Below are 11,714 nucleotides of genomic sequence, written 5' to 3'. Positions count from 1 at the left end.
GGCTTCGGTATTTTCATGACTTGGTGTCTTCAGTTCTATTAAAATTCTCACATCAATAGGACCAGTTTTCACTGATTCCTTTTTGATATGATTTACCACAATAATAGGGGCCTTCAATTTAAATTCATTTGGGGTCAAAAATGGTTGTGATGTACGATTATAGTAACTAGATTGAAATCTTGTATACATTTCATATACTAAAATCAACATTCAGATTTTCATATGGATAATACTCAGAATTCAAGTGAACTTTCAAGCTAGATAAGTTATTTGTGATAAGTTCTCCATTTAGTGTAAATCCAAATATGGAAAATCTTGGTTTTTCGCGGTTAGCTGACAATTTCACATTCCAGCTGTGTTCACTCCCATACCCCAACTTGGTGTTAACTCCGGAATGCGATTGGTAGGTTTACACCACTTTTAATAATACATCTTCATTTTTGCAAAATCGCTCGGAGTTACATGAGGAATTTTCCAGGTTATATTCGTCATTTCCACCTTAAATGTTTGTTCATTTCTGGTTTATTCAAACACATCACCAAGATTCTTAATTAGCATTGTACGCCGGGGGGTAGCGGGGTACCGTGGTGGCGCTGGTGGAATGGCGTGGGAGGCGACGGCGGCAAAACTGGCGGCGTCGGCGGGCTGCTTCGCTGGGCTTCTGTGGCTTGCTGCTGGTGCGTTTGTTGCTGATGCTGTGGAAGCTGTAGGGGAGAAACCACTCGTACGCGTATTGCCCCTTTAATCGGAAATAAATATTCGCACAAAAAGTTAAACTGGTAAAAAAGTAGGCGGGATTACGACCGCGGTTTATTTCAATTGAACTCCAGAATCGAACTAACTAGTCTAAGCTCCGCTCTGCGCTCCAAAGCGCAGCGGAGACTTCTTAGAGGGAGCTAGGAACAGCGCAGGAGAGCGGGAGCGCGAGAGAGCGGGAGAGCGGTAGAGCGGTGCAGCTGGATAGCGGGGCCAGTCCAGATTCGCCGGACAGTGGGCCTGAACATTCCGCCCCCCTTGCAATCGCTAGCGTTGCAAAAAAACAAAGGAGACGGAACTTCGGCCATTCGCCTACGCCTCAAGCCTGCGTACAGGCGCCGGAGACGATCCACCCGAACACCGTCTTCTGGGCTACTGGCAGTCCCTCGTCGACCACGTGGAAGCCCGGCTGTATCACCTTCGGGTATACGTCCGCGCCCAGGATCAATGACACAGTGGCTGGCCGGTGGAAAACCTCATCCGCGAGCGGTAGTTCTTTAAATTTTTGGACGACGCTCTCACTGAGCGCACGGATGGGAGTGCGGATGCGCACGTTCGGCTCGATCTTGAGGACCACCTCCAGCTTGACGGCCTCGTCGACCTTTGAACGAATCGTCGCCGTGCATATGCTCTCATCGCCCACGTTTGTTGTCGGCAAACGAAACGCGGCGGCCAGGGATGCGTCGATGGAGCTTGTCGGGGTGCACGGATCGATGAGTGCGGCGGTGTCGAACGTCTTCTCTCCGGTCTCGACGATCACCACAGCAGTCGGGAGGACATTGACGCTATGACGCTGGAGCAGTGCGGCAAGCGACGGAGCTGGTGTCGAGGATGCTGAGCGCGGTGGAGGGGCAAGCGTTTGGCGAGTTGGCGGATCTTGCCGGCGCGAACGCTGCGGAGAAGCGGGCTGTTGCTTGGAGCCGGACTTTTTCCGGGAAACAAGTTCGTGCATGTGGAGCAGCGTGTGATGGTTCCGGTTGCACGTTCTGCACCGGTCACCGCTACGACAGCTCCCAGTGGAGTGCTCGTGTGCGAGACAGTTCGCGCAGTACTTGTTTATAAGAACTGCCCGCAGCCGCTTCTCTGCGCTCAGCTTTAGGAACCTCTGACACTTCCGAAGAGGATGGACTCCGCGGCAGACTCGGCATCGGTAGGACTGAGTACCTCTCGTACGTCTGCTATCCAAAGCCTGAGCGCTACGTGGACGGGGAGCCATTTTCCTGTTTAGAGTGTGGATAAGGAAAAAACAAACAGGGCTGATTAACAATGACGTGGATAATGGCTACGGACTAAGGTGTGTAAGAAACGCGGCTCGTTACGAGGTAGTTTTGGACGGCTTTCTTGGAAGAAGAACCAAATTGGTCACTGTACGTTTGACAATGCCGCGTGTCGTACGAATGTCGACTACGCGGACATTGCCATCGGCTCCCGGAAAAACGGAGTCTATTCTTCCAAGTCGCCACTCATTTGAGGGCAAATTGTCATCCTTAATGACGACCAGACCGCCGACACGCAGATTTTCTGTGGGGACTTGCCACTTGTTGCGCTTGTGGAGCTCCTTAAGGTACTCATCCTTCCATCGAGTGCGGAATTGTTGATGGAGAGACTTTAAGTGCTGACACCGGTTCAGAATGGACTTGGATTCGCCCTTTACTTCAGGTTCCACTATGGATAGAAGAGGTCCACCAACAAGAAAGTGCCCTGGTCTCAACGCTAAGAGATCAGTTGGATCCTCGGACATGGGAGATAGCGGTCTGGAATTCAGACAAGCTTCGATTCTCGCTAGGAGGGTGGACAGCTCTTCAAAGGTGTACTTCCGTGTAGCGGTGGACTTGTAAAACAAGGTCTTGAAGCTCTTGACACCAGCTTCCCATAGGCCTCCCATATGGGGTGCCCCAGGAGGAATGAATTGCCAGGTGAGCTGCTGATGACTATACGCATCGGTCACAGACTCCTTAACGGCTTGCAGGAAGTCTCGGGAAAGCACGGTGGAGGCGCCGACGAAGGTCTTTCCATTGTCGGACTGGACTTGGCGAGGACACCCTCTTCTAGAGACGAAACGAGCGAAAGCGGCAAGAAACTTTTCAGTCGTTAAGTCGGATGTAGGCTCTAGATGGAAAACAAGATAGATAGATAGAAAAACAAACGAAAACCAACACATACCCTTTCGTAATGAGACAAGCTCTTCCGGTATAATTTTTTATATCAAACGGGCCGGCGTAGTCCATCCCTGTGTACGTGAACGGACGGGAGAAGGACACTCGCTCTTTCGGGAAACTTCCCATCATCTGGACTTGCAATCTCTTTTTGTGGATAACGCAGACCTTGCAGGAGTTAACCATTCTCGGAACCCAGTATCTGGACCGAGTGAGACGCACCACTAACTGGTTGCCACCATGTAACGTAATGAGATGCGTGAATTTGACCAGAAGCCGCGAGAGTGCACATTCGTACGGCAGGATTATCGGATGTCGTTCATCATACCGCAAACTGTCGGAGGCCGTTACGCGGCCGCATACCCTGATTACCCCTTTCTTATCTAGAAAGGGGTTCAGGGAGAGAATCGAACTCGCCGCGGGCACAGGACGCTTCTGACTCAAGCAGCGGTATTCTTCAGGAAAATACCTGCGCTGAGTGCAAATTGTCATGAGCTCTTCCGCGGCGGCAAGGTCCTGGGCCTCTAGACGGACCCCGGAAGGCGGTGATTGTCTTCGACATCGTTGGACAAATCGATGGACATACGCGAGGACCCGCAAAGCTCTATCTAACTTGGAAAAGCGATCTAGGAAATCTTCTGACGGCATAGACGCCACATGGACTTTAACGGCACGCTTTTCGATCTCAGTCACCGGCAGGTCGGTTCCCTGGCCGGGCCAATGATCGCGTGGACGTTGCAGCCAAGTGGGTCCATGCCACCAAAGCGGGTTATCCACCAGCTCTTGGAGGGGAACTCCTCGACTAGCCAAATCAGCTGGATTATGTTCGGATTGAACGTGCGACCAATTGGCCGCCTCAGTGGACTCGGTGATCTTCGTCACCCTGTTGGCAACGAACGTAGTCCAATGACACGCTGGTTTTGCTAACCATGCTAGCACAATCGTGGAATCGGTCCAACAATGGAATTTTGAGGTCAGCCTCGGCATATTTCGAAGAATGGCTTCGGCCATCTCGGACAAAAGGAGAGCCCCACATAACTCCAGCCTGGGAAGGGACACCGTTTTGACTGGCGCCACACGCGTCTTGGCCGTGAGCAAGTGCACCATCGTTTTATGGCCCACTTCTACGCGCACATAGATCGCAGCACCGTATGCCTTTTGCGAGGCGTCACAGAATCCGTGATGCTCTACGCGGAACTCTGGACGGAAGGAAACCCATCTGGGTATTCTGACCTGGTCTAGGACCGAATAGCTCTGGAGAAAGCTGTTCCACCTTTGGCACAGCTCAATTGGAAGTTTATCGTCCCAGCCTAGATCCTGAAGCCAAATCTCTTGCATAAAGATTTGGCACACACAACAAATGGAGCGAGCCAGCCTGCTGGATCAAACAGCTTGGCAATTTGGGAAAGGACTTGGCGTTTCGTGTGGGAGATTTCCGTTGCTAAATCTGGTGGGACGAAAAAGAACTCATCGGACGTCGCCTTCCATCGTACGCCGAGAGTTTTGGCTGTGCTCTCAGTGTCGATGTCGAGGAAGTCGGTTGTCAGAAGATGATCGCTTTGGATATGAGCTAATATTTCTTTATTGTTGGAGGTCCATTTTCTCAATGGAAACCCCGCGGAATCTAGAGCACTTTGTAGCTCGCGAACAATGGACTTAGCGTCCTCGGCGGAGTCAGCTCCCGAAAGGACATCGTCTACATACATATGATTTCGAATGACGTTGCTCGCTCTTGGATGGCTGAGCTGCACGTCAGTTGCCAACTGTTGCAGGACTCGAATGGCCAGGAATGGCGCGCAATTGACTCCAAAAGTTACGGTCTGTAATTCGAAATCTCGAATGTGCCCCTCGCTGTTGCGGAATAAGATGCGCTGGAACGGGGAATGCTTCGGATCTACCCATATCTGCCGATACATTTTCTCGATATCGGCACTGTAGACGTATCGGAAATATCGCCACTTCAGGATCTGGATAGTTAGATCGGACTGTAAGACTGGGCCAGCATGAAGGATATCATTTAAACTGACCCCATTCTCTGAAGGGCTGGAGGCATTGAAAACCACACGTAACTTAGTGGTTGTAATTTCCGGCTTGAGCACGGCATGATGCGGAAGGTAATAACTGGCAGAATTATGGGTAGGATGGACTTCTTTCATGTGATTGAGGTCGAGATACTCTTGAATCACGGAGTCGTATTTGGCTTTCAGCTGACAGTCCCTCTTTAGGCGTTGCTCGGTTCTTAGGAACTGCGACAACGCGGAGGATCTGGAGTGACTGAGGGCGGATTTTACGTTTTGAGGATCACGAAACGGAAGACTTACGACATACCTGCCGTTATCGTCTCTCGTAGTCGTTCGGAGAAAATTTTCCTCACATGCCAAATCGGAAGATTTTGTCACTTTTACTGGCAGATCCTCCACCTCCCAAAATTTGGTGAGAAGCCTATCCAGGGACGTGTCAACTGTGTGGGAGATTCGTGTGGAAAAAACGGAAATCTGATTTTCCCTTGGAGCAGGAACGGGTCCTGTTAGGATCCACCCGAAAATGGTTTCTTGCCCGAGGAGAGAGCCACAAATATTCGGCCGGGTGCCGCTTGTGACAGTTCGGGAAGATCCCGTAGAAACTGTTGCGGAATCGGACAAGATGGAAGGTTTCCAGCTAATTGAGGAAGAACATAGGCCGTCGTGTTTATTTGCAAGCCAGGCCTGGTCGGAGAACGGATGGTAAACTGACAGAGCTTTTTGGATTCAGCGGATACTGTCTGGTTTAAGCCTGATACTTGGGCTCGGATTACCTGGTGAGGCAACTTAATCAGTTTGAAAAGCCGCTCAGAAATAAAGGTTGCCTCTGATCCTGAATCTATCAAGGCGCGAGCTTTAAAATTAGACCCCAGGTGACATATGTCAATTATGGCGGTGCCCAGCAAGACGGATCTATACCCCGTCGCGAAGTAATTTTGGACTGTAGAGTCCGTGGACCGGGAAGCGGTGGCAACTGGTGTACTTGGTCTTGATCTGGGTCTTGGGGCGGGATTCGAAGGCGATTGGGAGGAGTTGCCTCTGTGTAGTAAGGTGTGATGGCGGCCGCGGCACGTAAAGCAGCTATGAGAGCTCTCACAATCACGCAGCTGATGCCCTCGTGCGAAGCAGTTTAGACACAGCTGCTTCCTCTTTATGTATGCCGAACGCTCGTCGACCGTCATCTGGAGGAACCGTGCACATGTGCGGACAGGATGGTTTTCCTTCTTACAAAGGTGACATCCTTTTGGCTTGGGTGCTACCCTTGTCTCGTAACAATTTATTCTTCGAGGCGCTGCAGTGGGGGCGGATGTTTTTGGCAGAGATTGACTCGAGCCTGACGGCCGTACGTCGTCTATGGCTTCTAAGGTCCGGTGACGCTCCGTAAGGAAGGCATTCAGTTCCTGCCACGTCGGAATCTCTGCCTTATTGTGCAGGGACTGTTCCCACAAGGATAGCGTGAGCTTAGGAAGTTTGGAGGAGCACATGTACACTAGGAGCCAATCCCAATTTTCGGTTTCAATTCCGGACATTTCTAAAGCCGTAAGGCAACCCTGGATGGTACGTTGAAGTTCACGGATAGCTGACCCAGATTCCTGATTAACGGACTGCACATTGAAAAGTATTTTCAATTGGCTATTTACTAACAACCGCTTGTTTTCGAAACGCTCAGTTAGGTTAGCCCAAGCTGAGCGAAAGCCGTCGTTAGTAGGGGGGGAGTTCGACACTATCGTGTGTGCATCGCCGCTTGTTTTGGCATTTAGGTGAAACAATTTTTCGACTGGCGTCAGCCTTGGATTATTTATATAAATGGCCGTAAACAGATCCCTAAAGGTCGGCCACCGCAGATAATCTCCGGTGAAAACCTCGGTATCGCACGGAGGCAGCCGACATCCAGAGGAAATATAATTCTGGGTAGGAACAGCTTGAACTTGGGGAGCCTGGGCTATCATATCCGCGATCTGAGCCCCACATCTCTCATAAACGGAATAGCAGTAGCCGTATTTAGCCTTGAGAACTGGCAAGCTATCAGCTGCACTGTCTCCGGCTGCTGCTATGCACCCGGTGCATTCATCGTATTCTGCCTTGATGCGGTCCCATAACGCGCGTATTTCTTCGCGGCGGATGTTCAGCATGGACAGAGTAGGAGGGATCGGCGAAGGAGTGTTTGCTCTGGATTCGAACTCACTCAGCCGATCTGAGACCTCAGTAAATTTGTTGAGAGCGATTTGGGGAGGTGTTAGTGCCATTTTGACGTTTGCACGGGTGGCCCTTTTTCGGGGCGACGAGGTCTTGGCGGTTAGTTCGGGTGTGGGCGGTTCTACGGATATGCCTGGGACTACGGCAGGTGGAATAGACAACTTGTTGTTATCACTTCCAACGGACATTTAAGAAAATGACCCTTTTTTTTTTGGTTTGGGTCAGAATCTGCTCGCCTCTGTTCATGTCGGATAAATAGGAAACCTGGCCCACTTTTGGAACAGTGGAACGAGGTGTCGACAAAAAAGTGGTGGATCGGAAAAATAGAAATTGGAAGCAAGTACCGACTTGGTTACTTTGCGGAATTAAACCCAATGATACGGATTAGGTACGGTGAGAAAGGAGTTCGAATATCACCCGTTGAGAAGTAATACTATAATATTTACCCCTTTTGGTATATGTATTTTGGTTGGTATCAAGTTTGGTATATTTTTGCTGGTATTTTTGCGTTTGGATAAATTGAGGGGGAAAAATACCAACTATGCGTTAATATATAGTCCCCGGTGGAGTAATTGTACTATTTCGCCTTTACTTAAACTTCTGAATGAAGAAAAAATACCAAATTATGCCAATAAGTTGTTGGCCGGAGGATGCGATCGGTTGATTATTTAATTGCTTTAATTTGATTTAATATTCCGAGGGAAAAATACTAAAAATATACCAAAAAAATTGGTGGGCGGAGGATGCTATGCATGCAGTGGAGTGCTGGTATTTTTCGCGTTTAAGTAAAATAAATTTTTACGGAGTAAATCCCAAATACCGAAAAAAATACTAAAAAGTTTGATGGTAAATAAAACACCGCCGTATACCAGGGCCTGTTCCGGAACCCAATGTTCCCGAGCTTTCCCGTCACCAGGCGGAGGAGCATCCGCCCAGGTCTGGCCTTATTCCCGACCGAGGAGGGGAGACAGCAGGCGGCTGAGAGAGAGGCGGAGGAGCCACTCTTCCCGGGAGAAGGCACATTTCGGCGATTTTCATTCTAAGGAAAATTAAGTAACTTAGCATAAAAAAAAAATAAAAATAATTATAAAAATAAAAAAATAATAAATAAAACAAATATATAAAAAGTACAAAGAAACAGATATTACCAGGTCCCAACGCGCCTGCGTCGAGGCATCTTAGCAATTCTTTCTAACATAACTATTTGTGTTGTTGGTAACAGTTATAAATGGTTCGCAAATAAAAAATACTTTCCCAATCATATTTTTATGACCTTTTTTATGAAGGGATAACATTCCATGCATTTTTTCCATTACCTTGACCTTTGCGCCTGCGTCAAGGCATTTTAGCAATGCTTTGTAACATAACTATTTGTGTTGTTGTTAACCAACTTGACTCTGGGGTTATGGTACGGTTAGCAATGGGTGGTTTGCTTAATGGGATTTAAATTATCGGTGACAAATTTATAAGTGAAAGTCACAGACATTTTGGACAAAGAATACAATTGGTCATTTAGGTGCGGGTATACACATTTATTATGGTGGTAGAAAATGGGATAATCACAGGGTTTTTGTTTTTACTGTATTACGCCGGAGCGATTTCAATTACTTTCGCAATTATAATTAGTTTGAAATCGTGTTTTGACATATATATATTTTGTTCTTTCTAGACATTTTATTGTAGCTAATAACTTTAGTTATGGGGTGTAAGGCTAGCTATTGTAGTTAAGGGTACACTTATTATACCTACATAATATAAAGGAATATGAAAAAAGGATATGTTTTATTTTTACAATTTACTAGTTAAAGTGGATGATATTATTATATGTTCTTAATCTTTGTCAACATAAATCGAAAATGATTATCAAAACAGCTTTTTTAGACAGCTTGTGAACAAATTAGTTTTTAATTAGTTTTACAATCACAGGATACATCTTTCCCCAACATAATCGGACATGTTCTGTGAAGTAGTTTCTTAGGCTGGGGTGAAGCTCGGTCACGCCAGGATCTCTTTACAGACAAATTTATAAAGATTGGGACTAGGGTCTTCGATGAGCGGTGGGCTGACGTGAGATGGAAGGTGTCAGCCACCGGGTTATTGAGTAGAACACAGTTTTGCTTTGGATATCAACAAAGAGCGAAGGGGGTCAGCGGTAGCGCGTACTGGGTCTGGCTCGCGGCACTCGCCATGAGGGGACCGAGAAGGAATCGATTAGGGGACACGCCTTGCAATTCTAATGCATGTGGCTGCCTTACATGGAAATCCGCCAGCACTCGCTGTCGGGCCAAGCTATGCGGCCGGCTGAGCCTGACCTCGAACAAAACATCTTGTTAAATAAATCTGGGCATTTTTAAGCCGGCTCAAGTGTGGGCAAGAAAATATAGTGTATTTCTAAACTTCAAGTTGATCTTTGCTTTTTTATTAGATTTTTTGACATTTTTATATTTGCTTTGATTTAGCTTTGACAAAATATATATATGTTTCGTTGTATTTTGGGTTTTATTTAAATGTATACATCGTATTTCGTCGTATTTGGTATGTGGGTTCTTTATATTTTTCTACTGTGTATTCAATTTCGCATTTTCATTTTGAGGTTAGGTTTTGTGCGAATTTCTCATTCCCATTACCGTTACATGTGTTAGGTTTTCTTTAACAAGGGTTATGGCTGATCTAGCCTGTTTCTACCAAGCGATACAGCATCGAGGCCTGCCGAGATTTCAAAATACACACACAGCCTTTTGGCCGGACTTGCCTCGCTTTCCACTCGTTGCGGTCTCACTGATTTGACACTCACCCGTCTCGCTCTCGCACACACACACACACACGCAACCGCGCGAGAGAGTTGGTGCTCCGCCGCTGGTCCTGGGCCGCACAACTACTCCCAAATCCTCTGCTGCTCCTTCTCCGCGTCAGTCGTTACTCGACGACAGGGTCTCCTCGCCTTCAGGTGGGGCGGGTGTCCTAGGTGTTTTTCGTCGCCTTCAGGTGGGGCGGGTATCCTGCAGGTGTCACAAAAATTATTCGTCCGTGCCAATCGACCTCTTTCAAAAAACTCCACGAGTTTCGTTTTGCGAAACTTCTCGCCGTTCTGTTTTCTTGGCTTCTCGAAGTTTCGGCATCGCTCCCTCTCGCTCTCTCTCATGGACGCGTGCCAGTTTTCGGTGGTTGATTTCTAACGTGATCGTGCGCTCTCTCGCTCGCTTTTATGCGAGGCTTGCTCATGTGACCGCTTTTCGTGGTGAATTTCTCGTTTCTGTGCTGGTATGTGTGTGTCGGTGTGAGGTAAGCCTTCCAGGCTAGCGATGCGAGTCTCGGTGGTGGTGATAGTTTTATTAACTATAGTGTGTGGCTTTGCAGCCTTAAACCTAACTTATAATAATATTTTACATTTTATCTAAGCCTTATTTAATTACTTCTAATATTTATAGTGTATTCTTGGTGTAGTTATATATATTTATGTACATGTATGTTAACAAGGGCGCTAGGCTGGAAAGTGTGTGGCTATTTGTGTTGAGTCAATCGATTCCTCACAGTTCCCCTAAGATTTATATATCAATCTACAGATATTTTGGTTGTGCGATATTTCTCACGTACACAGCAAACACATTGAAAATCAGAGAGTAAGCTTTTACTCCACATCGAAAGTCTTCTAGTGATAAAGAATTTTTAATCATTCTTAACCAAAGAGTATAACAGCTCGTAGAAGCTAATAACAACTAGTAACCAGCTAACATCTAGTAAACAACTTGTATACATCTACGAAACATGTAGAAACCAGATATTAAACAGCTAGTAACCAGCTATTAACATCTAGTAAACAACTTTTATACATCTACTAAACATATAGTAACCAGCTAATAACTAGTAGACATCTACTAAACTGATAGTAATCATTAAATAATAACTCTTAACAGTTAACAACAGCTAGTAATCAAAGTCCAAGCAGCTCAACCGCCATCATGAATCACGAATGAGTATTGAGTATTGTATTTTTAGTTTATTAAACTTATTCAAAATCTTGGACAATGATGCCTAACTCATACAATCAATATACAAATAGAATAGAACTAGAACCCTAGAACTAAAAAATAGTTGGCGACAAAAACAGATATTACCAGGTCACAACACCTCTAACATTAACTTGAATCAGAAATTAAATAAAAAGACGCTCCTATGTTAGGTAATGATGCCTTCGAAATATGTTATAACAGTAACATGGAATCGAACAAATGAATGCTTTAAAAATAATGCAACATATGAGAAATATTAAATTGTGAGAATTATTTTACATCTACCTATGGGAACCAAGCGAAAATATGCTTTTGGAACGAAGGTGAATAACCCATATACTTCTTACAGAGGGTGGAGTCAGAAAACTAATTATATACAATATATATAATATGTATTTAATTATGAACTTAATAAAATATGTTTGCAATAATAAAATAAAAAAAAAAATATTAAATGATCCTACAAAATTTGTTTGTGACTGTAATTAAAGCTACAAGTACAAATGCAGGGAAAATATTTTGTTCAATGAGGTACGTCGGCTACTTGCGAGTTGTTGCATGGTCGTAACTTCGTC

This window comes from Drosophila subpulchrella, unplaced genomic scaffold (assembly GCF_014743375.2).
Source record: "Drosophila subpulchrella strain 33 F10 #4 breed RU33 unplaced genomic scaffold, RU_Dsub_v1.1 Primary Assembly Seq18, whole genome shotgun sequence".
Lineage (NCBI taxonomy): Eukaryota > Metazoa > Arthropoda > Insecta > Diptera > Drosophilidae > Drosophila > Drosophila subpulchrella.
This window is presented reverse-complemented; position numbering follows the sequence as displayed.